The sequence below is a fragment of the Drosophila virilis genome, chromosome X, assembly GCF_030788295.1.
Source record: "Drosophila virilis strain 15010-1051.87 chromosome X, Dvir_AGI_RSII-ME, whole genome shotgun sequence".
NCBI lineage: Eukaryota > Metazoa > Arthropoda > Insecta > Diptera > Drosophilidae > Drosophila > Drosophila virilis.
Genome location: NC_091543.1, coordinates 10,393,701 through 10,416,465, shown reverse-complemented (window position 1 = coordinate 10,416,465; position 22,765 = coordinate 10,393,701). Strand labels below are relative to the sequence as shown.

At 40.5% G+C, this 22,765-nt stretch overlaps 1 protein-coding gene across 1 annotated transcript in view; it reads right to left on the bottom strand.

Annotated features, from left to right (window-relative positions):
• Positions 1-19,702, bottom strand: part of Atf3 (Activating transcription factor 3) — a 58,434-nt gene extending 38,732 nt beyond the window's left edge. The window contains exon 1 of the mRNA XM_002057147.4: positions 18,127-19,702. The gene's annotated coding sequence lies outside the window, so the exon portion shown is untranslated. The remainder of the gene's footprint in view (positions 1-18,126) is intronic.
• Positions 19,703-22,765: the final 3,063 nt, after the last annotated feature.

Here is a 22,765-nt window from a genome sequence, read left to right as displayed (position 1 = left end):
AGTTAAGAGCCCTTAATTGGCGACTACGAAACGTGCTGGCATATTCGTAGCCTTTAGAATGTCGCGACGTCAGTTCGGTTTGCTTTGAAGCCCAACCAATTGGTATGCATCGGACGGAACAGCCATTATTATTGTACCAGTAAATGTCCATGTCTATATAAATATATTTTATGATATTTTAATTTAATTCTTGAGTGTATTCTTAATAAATTGCTTATTGTTTTTAATGAGTTTTGTTTGTTAATTAGTAAGGCAAAAACAATATGCATTAACTAAATTAAAAAACATATAAGTATGTATATATATATACATATATAAATCAATAATACAAAATTATTGAATATATAAACGCGATACGGAAAGACAAGAAAGAGCTGAAAGAAGGGAAATAAAATATAAAATATAAAAAATAAATAAATATATTTTTATGTTTAGCCGAAGAGAAACTAGTTTGCAGCTAATGAATGGCCAAGTGGCATGCCAGTGTGCGTGAATGGGAAGTTGCAGATACAAAAAGTATCTAAATACACACACACACACACACACACACACACAGTGTGTGTAGAATATGGCAAATGAAATGCCAATGAACCAAAGAGGCCAAAACACTCAGCGCTGGATTTTTATTTGTTTTGAATAATTTATGAATGTTTGCCAAATGGCCCAGAGAGCCCGAACCGGCGGACGCTAGAGAAATGAACACGACTTATGGCCCAATCAATGGGCCATTTGAAAGTCAAACACAAAGCTCACAAATCTGCAAATGGGCATCGGCCCTGCCCAAAAGGAAACAAACATCTGCCAAATAACCACCCACCCAACCCAGGCAGCAACCCTTGGCCTGGCGCACACCTTTGTGCCAATTCGGTCAATGTGCCAGGTGACAAAGACGTCAGCGAAGCTTTTGACCGAGTGCTGCATCGTAAATGTGACAAATAGCTAAAGTTATAGCGCATTTTTCTTAGTCTGGCGCAAAGCATACACACACACACACACACAGAGAGACACGCACAGCTAGCACCCACTGACAAGAAGAACAACAACGTTAAGGTAACAAAGTGTAACAAAGTTATAAATCCAAAAGTTTGACGCCCACGTCAAGGCCGCAGCTAATTTGCATATCTCAACTCAAACACCGAAACACTCAAAATACTTACTTGCTTCTAGCTATATACTCATACCCATTCATTTACAACGCAAAGAACACACACATGCACGCATGCCCGCTGCGATTCGTTATGTGTGTGTGTGGGGCACATTAAAGGCACGGGGTATATTCCTTTGATGGGACGCGCTTACGCCCAAAAATGTGTCAGTTTTGGGCCTTCAAATATATATATATCTATATATTATAATATATATTAGGCATATTTGGTGTATACATACATATATTGCTGTTTGAACAAGTTCTGATTATCTTTTGTCCGATTGAAGGCGGCAAATCGCTTTTAAATCGAACCGGTTCCAATTTAATTTTGTTTTATGTATCGAAACTTCAGCCAAAGCACTCGGACCAAAAAAAAAATAAAAATTAAAGAACCGAAAGCCAAGACGAACCTTTTTCTTTAACCTGGTTTGGTTTAAGACTGACAGCTTAAAACAGAAAGAGAGAGGGAGGGAGGGAGATAGAAACCTAGTCTCAAAGCACCAACAACTTTGGCTCCAATCATTCTAAAATATATTGGATATTAGCCAATTTTTGGTAGAGCTCAAATTTATAATTATGATATATATATCATTTTATTTCTCGTATACTAGACATATTTATGCGCCATATTAAAGCCCTGTAAATTGCTAACAGATCGGACTACAAACACCGAAGTTATTCAAGAATGCAGTTCCCATCGATTATGTGGAGCACAGCGTGTGTGTGTGTGTGTGTGTGTGTGTGTGTGTGTGTGTGTGTAGAGCGTAACTTCGAGTCGTGCACGCCCGTCTACAGTACTTTTACATGTTCTGCTTTTTGGTGGTGCCCGACTCCAGGTGCAAAGTAAATACTCAGTGTGTGTGTGTGCGTATGTAAATGTATCTGACGGATCGGGTGTGTATATATGTGCCTATATGCCATGTCATCTATGTACTTGCTTTATGCTGCCCCTGTGCGTGTGTAACTAAATACAATGCAAATTTAATTCCTCCGAGTTGCTCTTGTTGTTGTAATTTAGTCCAAAAAATAAAAGACAACAACAGCGGACTTTGAAATACATTATCGCACACACGCATGCAAATAATACACCCCCGTGACGCTGCTGCAGCGGCATAATTAATTAGTTGCCAACGGTTGCCCGGTAGTCGCTGCCCCCCTCCAACCCCTCCGCCAGCCAACGTACCAGCCCATCCCCACCATACAACCGGAGCTGCGACGCTTGTGCTAATGAGTCCATATTGTGCGAAATAAAAAAAAGAGACATTGAAACTAAAAAACAAACACAGCAGCAAAAAAAAAAAAAATTAATGCACAAGAAACAAACACTAACCGAAGCCTAAATACCCTAACATATCTCTCCGATTGTTCCCAAATGAATCACATTATAAAACAGCTCGATTTGCTTGATTTGGGGCTTTCTAATATGTGGGCAGTGGAAACAAAGCTTGCTTCAGATTTCTTGAGGAACATAAGGGTTTTCCAAAGAAAAACCAATTGTTGACCGATTTGTTCCGATATGAGCTATATTATATAGTAAAAGAACTGGCTGATATGTTGGGGGCGTAGTTAAATGTTGAATAAATGTCGATTTGGGCTTAGATGCAAAAGAGTTGTTGATTCAAGAACTAACTAGTATTGTTAACAAGTTAACCAGTGTTATATAGTGATACGATCCGGCCGATATCTGCCGAAAAAAGTCGAATCTATTCAATGCTTTCAGGACAAGCGCTTGCAGACGAAGCAGCTAACATAGTTTGCATAGAAACCGTCGCAGCTGTCAAGATCAGGAATATATCTATATACAGGAGTTACACGATGCTTGACAAAATTGTAGTACCCTGTACGCACTATGCGCTGTTAACAAACACTGGTCGAAACCAGAAAGTGAGCGAGCCAGCGGCAGGCGGTGGGGAGGGGGGCGTACAGCCAGGCAGCCAGGCAGCAGAGGAAGCAGCAAACGTTGAACGCTATTAAAATGGATTCCCGCCGGACTTCCTGGCCATATTATATTACCAGCTGTTTGGCTGATGGACATGACCCAAAAAACCAGCGACAGCAGCGAGAGAGTGTGAGAGTGTGCGAGAGAGACAGAGAGAGAGGAGGAGAGAGAGGGAGAGGGGATGACCCATAAAAGACAATATGCAGCGACAGCGGCGAAAGTGACGGCACAGGCGACAGGCGAAAGACAGCGAAAGCAAACCAAGCAGAAACCGTTGCGAGGTGGCTCTTCTTCTTCTTTTTGGAAGCCAAACCTAGAGGCCGCGCCCTTACACACACACGCAGAGAGAGAGAGACACACACACAGACAGACACACGCACAGTGGGACAATGGAACGGCTGCATTAATATGATTAGCAGCCAGGACGCAGGGTGTGAGCGAGCGAAGGGCAAGAGCGGGAACGGGGGCGGTGTAACGTAAGCTAATGCCATTTCCTGGACGCGGACACGGGAAGGTCACTGGGCGCTGGTCGAACGCCTGCCAGCTGGCCATATGGCCGCAAAGCCAGCGACAATGCTTAGCTGCAGCCCACGTGTGCGCGAGCAGCCAGCAGCAAGATACAAGATACAAGATACCACAATTTAACAGATACAAGATACAAGATACTCGCCTAACCAAGTGCCAAGCGAGTCTCGTGCAGTCGCGTCGGCGTCGGCGTCGACGTCGCTGCGGAAGTGCAGCCAAAGCCAACGCAAAATAAACAATATAAAAATGTTTATAAAAAAAGTTAAAGCAAACAGCTCGAAAGAAAAAAAACCGATTTCAATATGGATTGCGGGCGTAATTATGCAAATATGGTCACTTTTAAACGAGCTGCAATTTTGGCAAGGGTACAATTTGTTAATTAAAGTAAACGAATAATTACGTTAATTAACAAATTGTCAGTGTGTACACAATTATTCAAGTCTGGTCACAAGAAATAACAGTATCATACAAGTCTGGTCACACCAAATGTAGCAAACACAGCCAGCTGTGCAAGTCACGTACAATTTGGTAGTTATGTAATTCAGCACAGACATATCTAATATTAAAACTGATCTTAGCTCTACTCACTAACTATACAACATATGCTGTACATTAATAGCATTAGTTCGAATCAATTCAAGTTTGGTCACACATGTAACTATGAATCGTTATGGGGTATGGTCACTCTGATAATCAAAAAACTACAACTCCATCAAGTCCGTAGTGTGTGACACGTAGGGTCCGACAGCACAGTCAGACTGAACAGACTAAACGTCACACTTTACATTGCTAGCTAGCTTTTCTATGAAATGATCACCCAATGAAATACATTCTAAAAGGCTTGGTCACTCTAAAATTGCCACAGTGTGTGCATAGCCTCTATAAGTCTGGTCAGTCTAATCAACACAAGTCTGGTCACTCTATCAGCAACTATAATTAAACGAACATCAGACATCATTATGGAGCCCGGTCACCCTAATCAACTCAGTTCAATCAGATGTATTAGCCAAATCCATTACTGAAGCTCGTTAAGAGCTGGGAGACCGACCACCTGTTATGCAGGTTATAGCCAAGCAGACAATGCAGATACAATATCTTGGCTAGGTACAAAACCTGAAGAGGCAGCATTTTGTGAATAGATATATGTATATAAATATATATATATATATGTATAGTCAAAGCATAAACAAATACAACATTCAATTTCCCTATGCAAATGAGCTGAGCACAAAAAAAAATAAAATAAAAATAAAAACAAATCTTAATTTTTTTTTTGTCGGCTGGCATTTGCTGCTGCCGTTGCTCTTAGACCTTGAACAAGGTGAAGTTGATTGTTGAGTTGTTGCTGTTGCTGTTATTGTTGGCTTTATATATTTTTTGAAGTTCAAAGTTAATTTGCGCCAAAGCAAACGAAACGAAAAACGCGGCGCAAGAAAAACGAAACGAAACGTAACGAAATGTCGGCAGCCGTCGCATAAACAATGCTCAGATAAAGATACAAAATCCAATTGCTGAAAAATTCACACCTTCGAGCAACTAACAGCAACAACAGCAACAACAACAACAACAGCAACAAGCGTCTCATGACTCGCGCACAACGTGGCGTATGCTTAATGAAAATCACTTCTGGGCATATTTCTGCAACGGAACGTCGAGGTAGGGTAGGGGGGCACAAAGGGGCGGGGCACAAGGCGGTCTGAAGCGATCAATCACAGCGCGCATCACATGAGCGCAACAAAACAACTTCGTCAGAGTTCTTGAATTCGAGTTCGAGTTCGAATTCGAATTCGGAGTCGAGTTCACACCTCACAGATACAAAGATACTGCGACTGCTCGCAAACTAAGATACAAAGTATCTTCAACTCTCGACAACAATGAAAGACAAGAAGAAGACGAAGCAGAATTAGAAGAAAAAGAAGAAGCAAACACTTCCGCACAGTGGGCGAGAGCCAAGTTCCCACGACGCGTCTGACGATCAAATTGTATTTTTATGTCTAGCCCAGCAGAGGGTATTGTTAGTTAGTGCAGTATAGAGTATGTATATATTCTTATATAAAGAGTATATACATTCCTATGTATAGAGTATATACATTCTTGTTCATCATCTTGAAGAAGCTGAGCAATTGCGAGCTACACTCTACATTCAACTGGATTAAAGGGTGCCTAGTCTTCGGCTTGCACTTGAAACACTCAACATGCAGTCTGCTGCCCCTTTTTCCATTGCCCGATCGAAGAAATGCCAATTGGATTTCCCTGAAAACAGCAACAACTTTTGCAACTTGTATGTGCCAAGTGCAATTTAAGTTTCATTGTTGTTTGTGGTGCCACGTTTTGTTGCATGTTGTTTTAACCGCCCCAACAATTTGCCAGCAACCCCGCCAAACAGGCGGTTTGGAGTTGCGGTGCAAGCCCTTTGGCATGCGGCTAATTTGCGGACAGGCGAGCGACAGGCGGACGCCTGTCAACAGCTACACACAAGCCGAGCGATTATATTGCTTGAATACCCTGTAATTAGGTCATTTGGCGGCAGACCAAACTAGCTGGGCTCTAGACTTATGCACATGGAGATATCCGTGCTCTAGCAAGAAATATATTATATAAATATTAGAGTATATACAAAGTACGGCATTTCTTTTGCTCATATCATCAAAGCCGAAACCGTAAAAACGGTTAAGAATATTGCACAAAGAAAAAAAGAAAATACAGAGAAAAAGAGAAGAGCAAAAAAGTGTATGCACTCGCAGGAGGTAAAGAATGCGAAAAGAAGAAAAGAAAGAGAAGGAAGAGAAAGCGAAAAAGAGAACAAAAAATTGGTGTCTGCGCTCGAGAGAATAACTGTAAGTTCTGCACTGCAAAACGTTTAAGAATGCAGCACAAAGGGAAAATGAAAAAATCAATTGCTCAATTGTTGTTTGCCATCGAGGAAAACTCCACACACTTTTCCGATTGACGTCTTTTTCAGCTGATGCTTTAAAAAATCAAATTAAACGATTCGATGTGCGTATGTGTGTGTATGTGTGTGTGTGTGTGTGTGCCTGTGTGTGGTATCTGATGCCCGAACACCCTTGACTTGTCTCAAACATTTTCGTGTTGCGCAATGAACGTATGAGTTGGATGCGTTGCGACGCAGATACAATTTGTATCTGTATCTGTTGCTTTCCTCTTTTTTGTACTTTTGTTGTGTTGTTTTTTTTGTTTTTTTGTTTTTTTGCCAGAGTTGACAAATTGCCTCGGATGTTAACAACAACAGCAGCAACAACCACAACAACAGCAAACATTCGACCTTGTCGCTGCATTCTCGCCCAACCGAAAGCCCGTAACGATCATCATTTTCCAGCCAGCAATTTGTTGAGTTTTTTTTTTTTGTGTGTGTCAAATTTTCTTTGTTTTAAATAAATTACGTATAATGCGAGTTGATATACGTTTGTTTTTTTTTTTTTTAATGCTATTGTATTTTTGTTCACATTCAAACCCAAAAAAACAGATTAAAAAAAAAAAGGAAGGAAAAATATTAAAACAAAAATTACAGTTTTCCCATATTTAAGGCAACAACCTTCGGCTTAGGTTTCCCTACCTCCCCACCTCCCCACCCTCCCCACCTCCCTACCTACCACCCTCTCTGCCTCTCGCTCTTCCGCCTGCTCTGGCATATGTGTTACGTTTAATTGTTATATAATTAAGATGCGCGCTATTATTATATATACTTAACTATTTTGAAGCTTTTTTTTCTTCTTTTTTTGTGTTTTGTTTTTGGTTCTTTTTTTAATTCTTTTTCCATTTGCTGTCTGATTTTATGGCTCAAAAAGCGTAACACACAAAATCCAAATCTAAATTCACATAAAAAAAAACACAAACACATACAGAGAACCAAAGCCGCCGACGGGGTTCGAGCCCTGCCCACCGCAGCGGAAAGTCATTTTTTTAGAGGGGGAATAAAAATAAAAAACATCAACAAAATCACGCACAAAGCTGAACAACATTTTTGGTTAGCATTACGTTTGGGCATTTTGTATACGGGTTTTCTAATTGCCCCACAGCTGTGCGCTGTAAATTGTGAGCTTCTCGAGGTCTCGAGGCCCCAAAGCGAGAGCTCTGCGAATTTGGAGTCTACCTGGAGCCGACTATCGCCCAGCCCCTGCCTCTCTCTGCCTCCCTTCATCTCTTTTTCACTGGAGAACTTGACTTCATTTTTACAGCCCCGGACAAAGCTCGTTAAATCACAACGCACACAAGTATGTGCGTGTGTGTAGTGCTGCCGAGTTGTGGGTTTGTTGAAGATGTCTACGCTGATAACTGGCCCAAACTGGCGTCTCGCTGCGCACAAAACCGCAGTTAACAACAGCTTAAGACCAGATCTCACCAAGTTCCAAATGCCAAGCAACCTTTACTCGAGCCAAGTTTCCCGAAGTTCTTCGGACAGAGCCCAAATATGGCTGTGGATATTATTTTTGTATTCCTCCGTAACTCTTGCTAGGTGTTTACCATATACATATGCCCGACTCTGTGAACCGATCTCCTGTTGGAAACATGTCCAATCCCTACTTAGTTTATATACCGAAGCTTGATGATTTAACTATACATTATAGTTATCATAGAAATAAACGGTTCACATTTGGAGATTAAGAACACATTTCCTTTTTAAGAGATTTCCAAACTGAGTCTAATATAATAAACATGCGCCCAGCAGATAAACCTAATTCGCATTATCATATATATATATATATTGTATATTTTGCTCTTTCATACAGTTGACATACCAACAATCGATTCAAAGTTGAGTTTTGTTTTACATCTAACTAGTTGATTATTTGGCACATTAATCTGTTCGATTTGTGGCATTTTAGGGCATTCAAGTGCGGCTTGACGAGCTCAACTCTTTTCTTTTGTGTAAGGCCTTGTGCTGGGGCGACAAGCGCTGCCACGCCCACGTCATATTACAAATGCTGCGGCCACATTCGGCATTTAATGAAGCACGTTTCGCTTTCGGGGTTTTTCGCTTGTCGTGTTTCGCTTTTGCCTGGTCACATTCGAGGCGTGAGAAGCGCGTAGAAGCGCGTCCCGATGTTTCGGCAACAATTTCAAGTTCAATTTCGGCGCTTCTTGCTGCTGTTGTTGTTGCTGTTGTTGTTGCTGTCGTTGTTGTTGTTGTTGCTACGTGCAATGAAAGCAAAAGTTGCGTTTGGCCCATTAAAGCGCAGCGGCGCGTAACGCTGACGTCGCCGTCGACGTCGCTGTCGACGTCAACTGCAATTCAAATGACCAAAAATGGGGGTTGGCCGCGGGGCTGTCAGGGGTTGGCTCGGCTTTGGCCGGCGCTCGGGGCACGGGGCACGGGGCAAGGGGCCCGGGGCTGTGCGGCATGTCAACAGAGCGTAATTTATTGAACAGCATAAAAAGAAAATAAAAACTACGCATAAATAAATAAATAAAACGACAGGCAACAACAACAACAACGACAACTTTTGCGCGCTTCCTTTGCGTTTTTATTATTTGCCTGCCTCATTATTATTTTCTTCTTATTTCTCCTCTATTTTATTCTATTCCATTTTTTTTTTTTTTTTTTTTGTCAAAATAAATTAGAATTAGATACAGTCGCAGTCGCCAAGCAATGTGTAGATACAGCTACAACTATAGCTAAAGATACTTTTACATATACAGATACAAATACAGCTACAGCTATAGATACATATACAGATACAGATACAGTCGCAGATATAGCTACAGATACTTTCGCAGCGCCAACAAATTTCCAGTTTAGCGCCCATAGTAAAAGAGAGCGAGCGAGAGAGAGACAGAGAGAATGGGACCTGTTTGTGCAGAAGCGAGAGAGAGAGAGAGAGAGAGAGAGAGAAGACGACACACATATGGCTGCAATTAAGTAATTTTGGAGCAACAACAACAGCAACAAAAGATGATATATGCGACTTGCTAGACGCACAAATTTGAATCAACAAAAAAAAAAAAAAAAAAAAGATAGAAGAGGAAAATAAAGCTGAAAAGCCAACGAAAATTCGACAATTATAGGAAGAAAAAAAACACAACAAGTAATACGTTAAAATCAAGCTGCAACGACAGTAAAATACCCTTTAAGAATTATAACTTTAAGAACTTGTTCTTGAAACAGATTTTACCAGTTTTTTGGCAAAAGCTAGGGTATATAGAAAAATGGTTAAAAAAAAACAGCTAAGCCTGAAAAATCCGAAACAAAATCCGGCTTTAAAAATAAAAGAAACCAGGCTCAGACAAAAATCTATAAAAGGTATCAAACAAGTAAAGCTGAAAACGAAAGGGTAAGGATATCTTCGGCACGCCGCACATTTAATACCCTTGCAGGCATTTGTCTTACGGTTAAAATAGAAAATAGACGAAAACAGAATATTTTATTATACAAAATATCTACTTTACGACCAATTCCTACCGTAGAGCTATATGTTATAACAAGGCGATCTTGACAAGACCCGACTCCTATATAAACTGTCGATGCCGATCTAAACTAGATATATATACATATGTCTGCTTCTATGTGTTACACATTTAATGACCAAGCTATAATACCCTCTAGAAGGAAATAAAAAACCAACAACAATTCGACAATTACAAAAAAAAAAAAAAAACCCGACCCCACATAAAATTTGGGTTGTTTTTTTTTTATGTGCATACAAACACATGTGTTTACATAATATATATTATATATATATATATATATATATATATATATATACATATATATATATCTATATAGATATATAGATATGCATCCCCCCTCCAAATTTATGTGTATTACACATATATTTAGAATCTTTTGGGGCGCGTTCGCTGTTTGTTGTTGTTGTTGTTGTTGTTTATTTTCCAACAACAACGCACCGAATTAAATGTGCTTCAAGGTTAGACGCCACGTTTGAGGCAAAGCAAAACAACAACAACAACAACAAAAGTTTAAATATATAAAACAATTTACGCCAAAAAGCACACACAACAAAATAAAAATCGTGATGAATTTTAAACAATAAAAAAAAAGTTAAATAAACAACAAACACTTAAACAAAAAAAAGTAAGGAAAGGAGAGCGGCAGATAAAGCGTGAGATACGCAGACAGAATACATAAAAAAAAAAGGCAAAAGACGAGTGAACAAAAAATTAAGAATTAGCAAACAACAAAAATCATGAAGAGCCTTTTCACTTAAAACTGCTTGGCATACCCCATATATATACTAACATTTGCTTAAGCACAAGAATATAGGGTATACGAACTTTCAACCGATATGACTGCAAGGGTCTAAAGTTTGGCTTGCAGCTGAGTAACTTTTTCTGGGTGAAGAAGAAAACCAAAATAGATCAAATGATGTACATCAGGCAGAAGGATACATCATTGTCATACATCACAGAACGGAATGAGCATATGATATAATCTAATCATAGTGTATTATATCGCAGCCATCATCTATGCCATATATCTTTCTATATACTTTATACACTCTATAAACTACTTTCTGCGATTTTTGATGCAGCCTACTTCCATTTGCCCTTTGTAATAAGGTCTGTTCTTTAACATTAATATATTTTTGGAAATATATCTAAACTCAAAAATACCCAAGAAATAAGAACAACGAGAAGCCGGTTTCGAGCCTCAGGATAGGGCATGGGTTAATTGTCTTTATAATAATTATAATAAAAAGAACAAATAACAAAAAAATATAATTAGAAAAATTATAGTACTAATTAAAATTAGTGTCTTCCAAGCCAAGGTGCTCAGACTAAGTACTGAGACAACCCATGGGTACATCCGCAATCTGGCCCTAGCAAGGGATCTGAAGTTGCCCTTTTGCGACAGTAGTCCATCAGCTACGTGGCCCGTCTCGCTGCTCACCCCAATTTACTGGCAACATGGCTTTGCAGAAGCCTATTGATCCTTTTACTACGGGTACTTGGATAGATACATATACGCTAAAATCGAATGATACGGCGCATCAGACCTTATAAATAATGTTAAGTATGTTAATTCCCTTATTGATGCCAAAGAATAGTATCGACATTATTATTAGTATTAATATTGTTGTTATTATTATTATTATTATTGTATTATTATTATTATTATCAATATTTTTATTATTATTAATTTTACTGTTTTTATTATTATTATTATTATTATTATCAATATTGTTATTATTATTATTATTATTATTATTATTATTATTATTATTATTATTATTATATTATTATTATTATTATTTTTGTTATTATTATTGTTGTTATAATTATTATTATTTTTATTTAACTTAAACCAAGTGAATTAAATCATAAAATTCTGTTAGTTTAATTGCGATTTATATTTTATTTTTAAGAAATTCCCAAATATATAAAATTTTATTTATTTCTTATTTCCTTTATTAAAAGATGTTGTTTGTGTGCAAAATCTTTGTAGTTTTCTTTGGCATACAATTAGAGTATTTGCAGTTCGTGTGGACTCTCTTGATTGGCGGCATGTCAGGCAGGATTGAGAGGGGGGGGGGGGGGGGAGGTTTACTATATTATTGTTATTTTATGGGGCTTTTTTGGCTGCTTTGCTTTGCTTTGGATTTGTTTTTATTTTTTTGCTTTTTTGCCTGGCTTTGACAAATGGCGAACCGGTTTTGGCTTTTGGCCCAGCTCCGTTTCTGATTCTGTTTCGGCTTTAAATTCTGTTGTTGTTGTTGTTGATGTTGTTGCCCGGTTTTCAGCATTTTTGGCCAAATACAATTTTAATGGCTTAAGTAAATCAACTGCACAGAGAGAACACATTTGCTGTTGCCTGCTTTTGTTCTGTTCAGCATTCGATTTGCGGGTTTTTAGTGCCAACCGCTTCTGGGCCAAAGAAAGCGCAAGTGGGCGCAGGCCAACCTCCCAAGAGGTGGGGGGGGGCAGATATATATATATATATATCTCGCTGTAAATGGGCTGCGACTATGGGAAATATGTCTGGGTAAGTTAATTGTCTAATGAATGTGGCCACAATCGATTGTTTGTCTTGATTGCAAAGGGCTTAACGATGCGGGCTACTGAGAGGGGAAGCAGTTAAGCCAGGAGGGTCGAAGAGCGGCAGAGGGGAGAGGGTTGGGAAAGTCGAGTACAAGGCATGTGACGGCAATTAAATGAACGAATTTCTGTTGAATTGTAAAGTCTTTGGGTATTTAACAGCTAAAAGTCATGTTGCTTGAAGAACATTTAAAATTGATGATGATCATGAATATTATTTGAGCACAATATTGAATACCCTCAATCTTAACTCTGCCTCGAACTATATACTGAGTATGTAAACCTGCCATCGATTCTTAGAGTCCGATCTTGATTAGATCAGAGCTTCAACTGGGGCAAACAGAAGTGCGTATAATGCCAAGGCCCAAGACTAGGATTAGAAGGGATGTAGCTTAAAGCAAGAAGCGTGGGAGCTGCACATAAAGAAAGGATATAGATACCTTTGAGAATCAAAGTTGCCTCCATCTGAGAGCAAAATACACTATTATTATTCTCAAATATATAGAAATCTATATTAATGCCATTTCAACTAACTAAAAATACCCACATGGTTTATTGGATCATATTATAGTATGACAAAGTGTAAAACCAAATTCCGAAATTCCGATAAATAACTCATTTATCTTATCGGCATGTTTAAATATTCGCACGCTATCTTCAGCTCTGGCTCAGTTGTCTCAGTTGTCTGTGGCTCAACAGCAAGATTATGTGCATTGGCATTGCCTTTAGCTGGTGTTTACTGTACCATTGCACATGCAGCCACATTTATACTTAGTATTGAGTTGTCTGTTGAAATCTTTGGTTTTACTTTTTACTCTTTGTTTACATTTAGCATCTGCCTTTGCTCGACATATCCATTTATTTATTTATTAGTTTATTTACTTGGCAGCTCGGTGACAATTTCATTGCGCTACAAATATTTCAGGCCAAAAATTAAACAAAACAAAACAAAAAAAAAAAAAAAAAAAACAAAAAAAAACAAGAAGCGCTCCCCAAACGAAACGTCGAAAATTCATGTATTCAAAAATGCGCCTTCATAAAGTTTGACAGTTTTGTGTCGTACGAAATTTTTGACAGCTCCGAAGCAACGAAATATGGATGAATGCACGCATGAATAGTATGTGAATAAGCATATGAATATATATACGTATACGAATACGAGTCGGGCAAATGTTGAATGAACCGAATGCGATCTGTCGCGCGCATGCTGTGCGTACAGTTGTGTTTGGCTCAATGCCTCATACACTGTTCGGCTAACGGAAGAAGAGTATATTGGCTTTTACCAAAGTCAAACTTAATTGAGCGAGTGTGAGCCAGAGACAGAGAGAGAGAGAGTCAGGCTGGCTTCCCGCAAATTCTATAGGAGTTACATATGCCCATATCCGTATATTAACATTAGGCTTCGAACCAGCTACATTTGCTATTAAAAGAATTTACGACTCAAATCAATTCTCGATGCAGCTTGCGCTTTTTCTGTATTATTGAGTCAACAATTTCTTTGATACTTTGACACTATTCCAAAAATCAAGAAAGCGCTTGTGCAGCTGTTCTCAGCGTTTATTTAGACTTAACTTAGGGTATCTGCTAGTCGATAGCTTTGCGTTCGTTTAGTTTTCAGCGTAGTTTAGTTGGAACAGTTTTAACTGGGTGGCAACTCTGTCAAGGCTGTAAACTTCAGGCCAACTACAGTGGAGCATGTTGATGGGGTGAGGGGGTGGTGGGAGGGGAGGTTGTGGCGTTCTGTGTTATAAATTGTGTGTGTGTGTGTGTGTGTGTGTGTGTGTGTGTGTGTGTGTGTGTGTGTGTGTGTGTGTGTGTGTGTGTGTGTGTGTGTGTGTGTATGTGTGTGTGGGTGTGTATATGGTCTTTACTTAAAAGACCATTTTGGGCGTTAGCCTAATGAAAAGGAATTCACATATATAAATGTACATAAATGTACATAGAGTACATAGAGTACATATATCACAGTACATACATATGGTACATATATGACATATAGTACACATATTACATATTTATATGTATGCAATATAAGAAGTACTCGCATAGAAATAAAACACATGTCGCTCGCATTCTCGACGCTAGGACTTTAAAGAGAGACAAGCGTCTGCTGGGAGGGGGGGGGGGGGGGGGGAGAATGGAAATAAAAATGGGAACTGAAACTTGGAAATGCGAATGGGCCATGTGACTGGATAAATTTAGGTTTGGGCTAGAGTCCAGCTCCCGGTTGGGGTCGGGGTCGGGGTCGGGGTCGGGATCGGGGTCGGGTCGGGCTTGGTTAGCAGGTCGCGGGCAACAGCTGAGAGAGGGTCTGCAACGTGACGCCGCACTTTTTGTAACATTAGACGCGTACACGCACACACACAGACACACACACACGCACACACAGGCCATGTGCTTGGTAGTAACAGTAACTACGGCGTCTTGGGCTTGAATCCGGCTGCCAACAATGGAAATCATTCATTGCACACACTCGCACACACACGCACACACTCAGCGGCATACATTTCTGAAAAGAGTTTTGTGGCTCGCCCCTTTCACATGTGTGCGTGTGTGTGTGTGTGTGTGTGTGTGAGTATCGAGAATGAGTATGAGTACAATTCACATGTTTATACTTTATGTTTTATGGACACCCCTCTCTGCATGACAAATCCCCCCAGCCTCGCCCCCCCCCTTTCCCCCTGGCACGCATGTTGACAACAACAACAGGTCCAAGAGGGTTGAGCTTTCGGCTCCATGGCAAGCGAGGAGTGAGGGGGATGAGCGGCTGGCAAGGGTGTGCGGCTGGGTGGCGAACAGCCTGAAGAAGAGACAGAGGGGGGGGGCATTGTCTGTTGAATTTTCCATTGGCATTTTCCGCATTCGCTCGCATAAATCTTATGCGATAAAATGCGCAGCGTTCAGTTCAGTTCATTTTTTTTTTTTTTTTTTTGGAGAAAATTCGAATACGACAACAACCCCCCCTTCGCACCCCAAAGACCCCCCACCCAACAGCCTTGGCAGGGTAAGAGACTGGCTGCAGTTTATCAACTTGACTGCAGGGGTGGCTGGCAAATACTCTACTCCCCCCCCCCCACCCCCCTCCCCCACACACACACACTCCAACAAAGGGGGTTGCTTTTATAGGCAAAATGCATGAATTTTGCGCAATATTCAAAATGCTCAATAAATTTAATGAAAAATGCGATTGCAGAGGAAGAAGTAGGCTAAGGGGCTGGCAAGCGTGTGTTTGTGTATGTCTGTGTGTGTGTGTGTGTGTGTGTGCTGCAGCTGATGGCTAAAACAGCGCTAAGTCGGAAAGGCGGGGAGTGGGGACAAAGAGGCGTTGAAAAGCAGCCAAAACCAAAAGCAAGAAGTGCGCAAAGAGAAAAAACACCTGTTAACCAGTGTATAGATGTGTGTGTGTGTGTGTGTGTGTGTGTGTGTGCCCTTTGGCAATGGCACGAGCCGCAGACAGTTGCCCGCTGATAATTGCCACAGGCCGCAGGCATCCGAAACACCCCCCCCCCCCCCCTCTCTCTCTCTCTCCTCACTCTCCCTCCCTCTCCAAAGACCAATAAGCAAGTTAAGAAGAAGCAGAGGAAGACAAAAGCATGACAGCTGAAGAAGAAGCAGCAGCAGCAAGTGGAAATTGGCTAAATTCCGCGTGGCCCATATGCAAAATGAAAGGAATTTATAGAATGGATTCTCTATAAATGGAACAGAGCTCCAGAGAAGTTGAACAAGAATGTGGGGAGCAGCAGTTGAAGAAGAAAGAGAGCGAGAATAAAAGAAAAAGAGACAGCAGCAGCATATGAAAATCAAAAGGCAGCAACAAGAGAAAAAGCCTCCACGCATTCGAATTTTTAATAAAAAAATTATCCAATAAAGAGAAATAAATGTACTTCAGATATAAACGAATCGAAAACTATATCTAATGGATATATAAATGAATATATATACATTTATTATAAAAATATATATATACTGAAAGTCAAAGCGAAGACGGGGCCTTGAGGACTTTCTTAGTCAAAACTCAATTGCACGGAACTTTATTTCAAATTCAATTGAGTGCTGTTTCACACTTTTCGTAAAATTCACTGAAGTAAGTGGAAAATGGAAGTGAGGAAAAATGAAGAAAATAGAATTCAGAATTGAAATCTATTTGTTTTAACATTGCTTTCGATATAAGTTAAGCAGCTTTATTGATGCTGATTAGCTCTTTATAAATAAATAATATTATATAATTATAATGCGATTTTAAGTGTAAGCTGATTTGAGGACTAGTTCAGAACAAGCTTAGGCAAACATTTCTTTTGCATTTACAGGAATAAGGCTGTTCCTTCCATTTCTATCAATCAAAGTTTGCCAACAACTATTCACTCTTTCGCAGTCATAACTGCTTGGGAATTATAAGCGACAAAGCAAAAAAAAAAGCCAAGCTAAACAAATAATATGACGGAATTGTTGTATTTAATCAAAATTTTCCATGTTTGAATAAAGAACTTACTTTCGTTTTGGTAAATGTTTACATATGACGAGGAGAAAATTAAATCCAATTAAAGTATTTCCATTTCCAGTTGGACTAATTACGCTAATACTAATTAAAAATTAGAGCAATGACACTTCTGATGATCTATTAGAATATGATATGATATATATACGGAAAGTGTCCGAGCACAGAATGTGATTACTGTGAGGATTCAGTTAGGAGTGTAATTAGGATTAGAGTGGAAGTATGGTTAAGAAGATGCTTCAGAGACTGATTTCGACTGACTTTCAATACTGTGATTAGTGTGATGATTCAACTGTTGGGATCTGAGTATATACTAGAAAGCATTCTTGAGTGCGAATATTCCGTAAAATAGGTTCAAAAAGTGTGTGCTATGCTGATTCGATATTTGAATAATGGCAACAACTTTGATCATTCCGCGGTGTACGAAACATGATTCGAATACGCTAATTGCCACGATGATTCGATATTTGAGTAAAGACAACAACTTCAAACATATTCTGAGGAGTTCGAGACATGATTCAAATACTGTGATCGCTGTGACTGCAATTTGAATACCATTCGTATAGCTTATGTGTGAATACTGTGAAACACCCGATTAAACAGATTTGCAGTTCGCTATCTTTTAGCTCGCAGCCAACTAATCCACTGTAAGCCCGGTGCTAATGAAATCTGTCACTGTCACACACCCTGTGTGCGTGTGTGTGTGTGTGCGTGTGTGTTTGCGTATTGCACTGTAGACCCATGACCGGGCCTGATGGACGCTGTACTCGGGACTTTCCCCAACCGCAAAGCCTGACATATCACAGGCCCACCATAATCAGCAGATGATTGGACTGGCGGGTTGGGGCTGCGACTGGGGCTGGGGATGGGCAGGGGCTGGCGGTGTCAATGTTTAACTACGGCGGGGCGAACGCATTGCGATAAAATGCGCCAGCGTGTGAGTAGAGTCACGTAGTCTAGGATGGCGGGTCTTTAAAAGAGAGGGTAACTCTAGGTCGTAGTGCTCACCTGTTATTGCTGCAGCTGAAGAGCCGGAAGAAATTGTTGTTGTTGTTGTTCTTGTTGTTGCTGTTTTCGTTGTTGTCGTTGCAGAAGAAGCAGAACTGGCGTGTGTTGGATAATGATTGATTGTCTGTTGTTTGTGTTGCTTCGGCTGTTAACCAACACTGCTCGCTAACGCTCTCCTATCAATAGCGGCTCCCTAGGGACGCTCTGGTAACTCCGGTAAGTTGCACTTGTGACACTAAAGCGTGACGCTGTTGTAAGGCATTTTGGTAGCACTTGGGGGATGTAACACTTCAAAAAAAATAGTACGATCTATGCGATCCAGGCAGATATATTTCTATATATATATATATACATGCATATATATATATCTGTTTATATATATATATATATATTTGGGAGTAGATACAGGTGCTATAGCTCTGTATCCGTTGGAAGCTGCGCCGCGCGCGTTACAAGAACCAACAAATCGACAAAAAAAATATATGTATATTTGTAATTCTCTTAAATATTTTATTTTGAAACACTAACGGAACACACGATATACGAATGGGGGTTACGAGTACGGTTACGGGTACAAGTACGGGTACGGGTACGGGTACGGGTACGGCTACGATTGTTGTTTGAATTGGTATTGGTGTAAAGTACGGGCGTTGAAAAAAAAGAAAAAAAAAACTCAATTCAGTGTTTTGTTTTTTTTTTTTATTTTTTCGGGGACTCTTTGTAAATGTTATTTATTTTGTCTGATTTGTATTTTATATATTTTTTGTGTTTTTCTCTTGTTTTCAGTTTCAGAGTTGCTCACGCGACGAAACCAACACGTTGAATAAAAGTTCAGGCGAATTTGAAATTCGCTTAAAGCCAATAAGTCCGTCGACGTCGACGAACAGTGGTGGCAGCGACGCCAGCAGCGGCAGTGCTGTGGCAGAGCGTTCTAATGCGAGAGCCGAAAGAACAAAACGAAACGGAATGAGAGACGACGACGTCGTTGGCGACGGCGAAGCGAGCTAAAGTCAAATGCAAAGGCGCGGCCCGCCCGTTTGTTGTTGTTGCTGCTACTGTTATTGTTGTTGTTATTGCCGTTGCCTTTGCCTTTGCCTTTGCCTTTGCGTTCGCTGCTGGCGTTCTAAGCTCGGAGCAACAACAATAACCGCCACTATAAAAATCTAATAAGAACCTCGTCGGCTATCCGACCGCTCGCACGTTCGTTGTTCGTGCGTTCGGGTTTCTTGTGTGTGCGCGCGTTCGGTTTGGGTTTGGTGGTGGGCGACGCGCTGTGAAGGCAGCGGGCGGCGTTGCGTTCAAGTCTGGTACACGCAAAGCACTAAAATGCGACGAGGCGACAGTCCGACCGACTGGCCGACTGCTGAAGCGGAACGCTGAAATACGAAACAGCCAACGCACACGGCAAACAAATAAACAAACGCTGCCCGCAAACATCGACCCAGTGACGGCGGCGCTGCCGACAACAGCCGCGTGGGCTGGACAGGCCCCACGGCGACGGCAGCGACGACGCCACTGCCCAGCCGTCGTCAAACGCTATAGCGGGAATGCGATGGAATTGAAATGGAGACGCGCACATAAATGCGCCCGAAAAAACCAAAAAGCAAAAAAACAAATAAAAGTGTTTAAAATGTTGCCGGGTTGTTGGGTTTGTATTGGATCAAAAGCTATTGGGCTCCACTCTACACACACACATACATACATACATATCATACATATTCACGAGCTACATACATATGTATATATATGTACGCAGAAATACACACACACACGCATATACATATGTATATATGCATATTGTATTCAAGTGTACATACTTACATACATTTCTTAATAAGCTTTCTTTACGAACCTTCGGCCGGAAACTTGTTCGCATTATTTTTTATATACTATATTATATATTTGGAACCCAAAAAAAAAACACACACATTTTTTCCTTTACAAGACGAAATTCTAGATTAAATCTAACTTGCTCTGTATATTCATAAGTATATATTTTAATTATTTTTATTTTTTATGCAGCATTCATTTTAGAAGTTTGTGCTTCAATGCAGATAAAGTAAAGTCAGATAAAATGTATTTGCAGAAACTAGAACAAACATTTAATAAAACTTAAATTCTGTTCCGTATTTGATTTTTTTGTTTTTATTTTATGTTCACAAATTTAATTTTAAATTTTTCCCAAATAAAACGAAATAAAATGTAATTCAATTGCATTTTTGATTTCGATGCTCGAATGATATATTGTGTGTCAGTGTAGCTCTTATTTTTGCTTTTGTTTTTGTTTTTGGCTGAAACGATTTGACATTGAAACAAGCGCCACGCTGCATACGCATTTGAAATGCAGCAGCGCAGCGACTGCGACGGCGACTGCGGTGACCTTGAAAATACATTTCGTTTTGAAACTGCAAAAGGGGCATGCGCAGCCAGCTAAGTGTGGCAAACAGTTATTGCTGCCGCAATGACAAATGAAATGTTGCACAAAAATAACTGTACATACATGTGTGCGTGTGTGTGCATGTAGGTGCACAAGTACCTGTGTCTAGCTACATATATGTAAGTACATATATGTATTTTGTGCAATTGCACGATAAGGTTGTGGAACATACTTAATTATTGCATAAACAGCAACAACAACAACAATAACAACAGGTAAAAGCAACAAGAACAAAGGAAGGCGGCGACAATTTGAAATTGTCGTTAACCTCTGATAAGACGCAAGCTCTTATCAGCTGGCCAGCTAAACGGTAGACGCAGGGACGGCGACGGCGACGGGCCATGAGCGAAGTGGCAGCGGCTAAAGAGCGCGCCCGTCGACTAACTAACAATGCACCCTCACACACACACACGCACGCATATGTGTACACATACATGTATAGATTGAGAAGTATGTAAAATGTTGGGGGCAGTCGACAATCAATCAAATGTTTTGATTTATTTCACAAAGCGCAGCAAAGAGCTAAAATTGTGAGTAAATAAATACATACACACACGCTCACACTCACACACACGCAGACACATGCACAGACACATACGCGCACGCATGTGATGTGGGCTTGGATTTTCAGGGGAGCAGCCGGCATAGAGCCGGCAACGGCAACGGCAACAAGCACAAAACCGAAGAATAGCAAAACAACAACAAAAAACGAGTGGGAACGAAACTTAAGAGAGTGAAACAATAACAAAGCGCGCGCTGCTCGTGACTGGAGAGAGAGAGAGAAGAGCAAAAACAACAAAAGCGGCGCAACGATATACAACCGGCTGTTTCGGTTTCGGTTTCGCTGAAATTTGTATTCCACCGTTCCAATGCATGTTTGTCCCACTCACGCAACGACGGGCAGTCGTTTAAACGCATTGCGAGAGTTCCCTCAATTGAGCCACATCATTTGTAACACTCAGCAGCGGCATGCTGCACTTTCAAATTAATAAGTTCCATTCCAGTTGCATACACACAAATGCTTATGTATGTATGTGTATACATGCATACATACATTGCAAAAATATATATACATATGCTTAAAAGCTATTACAAAAGTTTTACGTATATAAGTGTATGCAAGTTTCGGTGTAACCGAATAGGTATGCTGCCGTTGTGAAAAATCACATTAACAGAGCTGTTGCAGTAGCAGCGTCGCCGTTGGCTGCGAATGGATATTTAACTAACATTAACCGACTGCAAAATGTAATTTGTGCAAATATTCATTAAGTAAACAAATTATTATTAATTCATAACATTTAGCTTGTTTCAAATTTAACTGTTTAAATTGCAATATACAAACAAGCATATTTACTGTTAACGGTAAAGTAACATTAACAGCAGCACAAACAAAAACAAAATAACATGCTTTTTTGATAATGTTTTCATTTTCATTGATGCTGCGCTGCCGTCGCAGCACGCACATAAAACGTAAGAGAGAGAGAGAGAGAGAGAGAGAGAGAGAGAGAGATTGGCGCTCAGTCATATACCGGCGGCAGAACAGCCCATTGTGCTTCGCTCACATTTCGTTTCCAGTGTTCCAAGGCCGTCGTTTGACGCGACGACGACGGGCTCGGCTAGAGGTTCGGGTTCGCCAAGTGAATGTTCAGAATCTATTTTTAGGCATTGCATCGCGTCATGCGGCTTCGCCATACGCTGGTGATGCCGTGATCACGCCGCTGATTGGCCGAAGGCAACGGACAGAGCAATAACAACAAGCGGCGAGCAACGACAACGGCAACTACAACTACTAAGGCAGCAGCGACAAGCACAAAGCACACAGAACAAAAACAAAACACAACAACAACAACAAGAACGTAAAGTTCTATGTCGCCGGCGTCGTTGTCGCTTTCGGCTTCTAATAGCGATTTTATAAAGGAATAAAATGAGCATTAAAATCAGCAGCAACAACAACAACAGCAGCAGCAACAGCGACTGCGACAGCAGCAGTAACAACAACAGAGCAAGCATTGACAATAGCACAAATATTGAAATTGTGCAGCGACGCCAAAGACGACGCCGACGCACAAAGCGTGCCAAAATGTAAACAGCCCACTAGCAGCAGAGGACGCAGCAGCGGCTGCTGTGCGCCTGGTAGTGCGTGCCCAGTGCGTATAGTACACAAGCACACATACATATGCACGCACACGCTTACAAACAGGT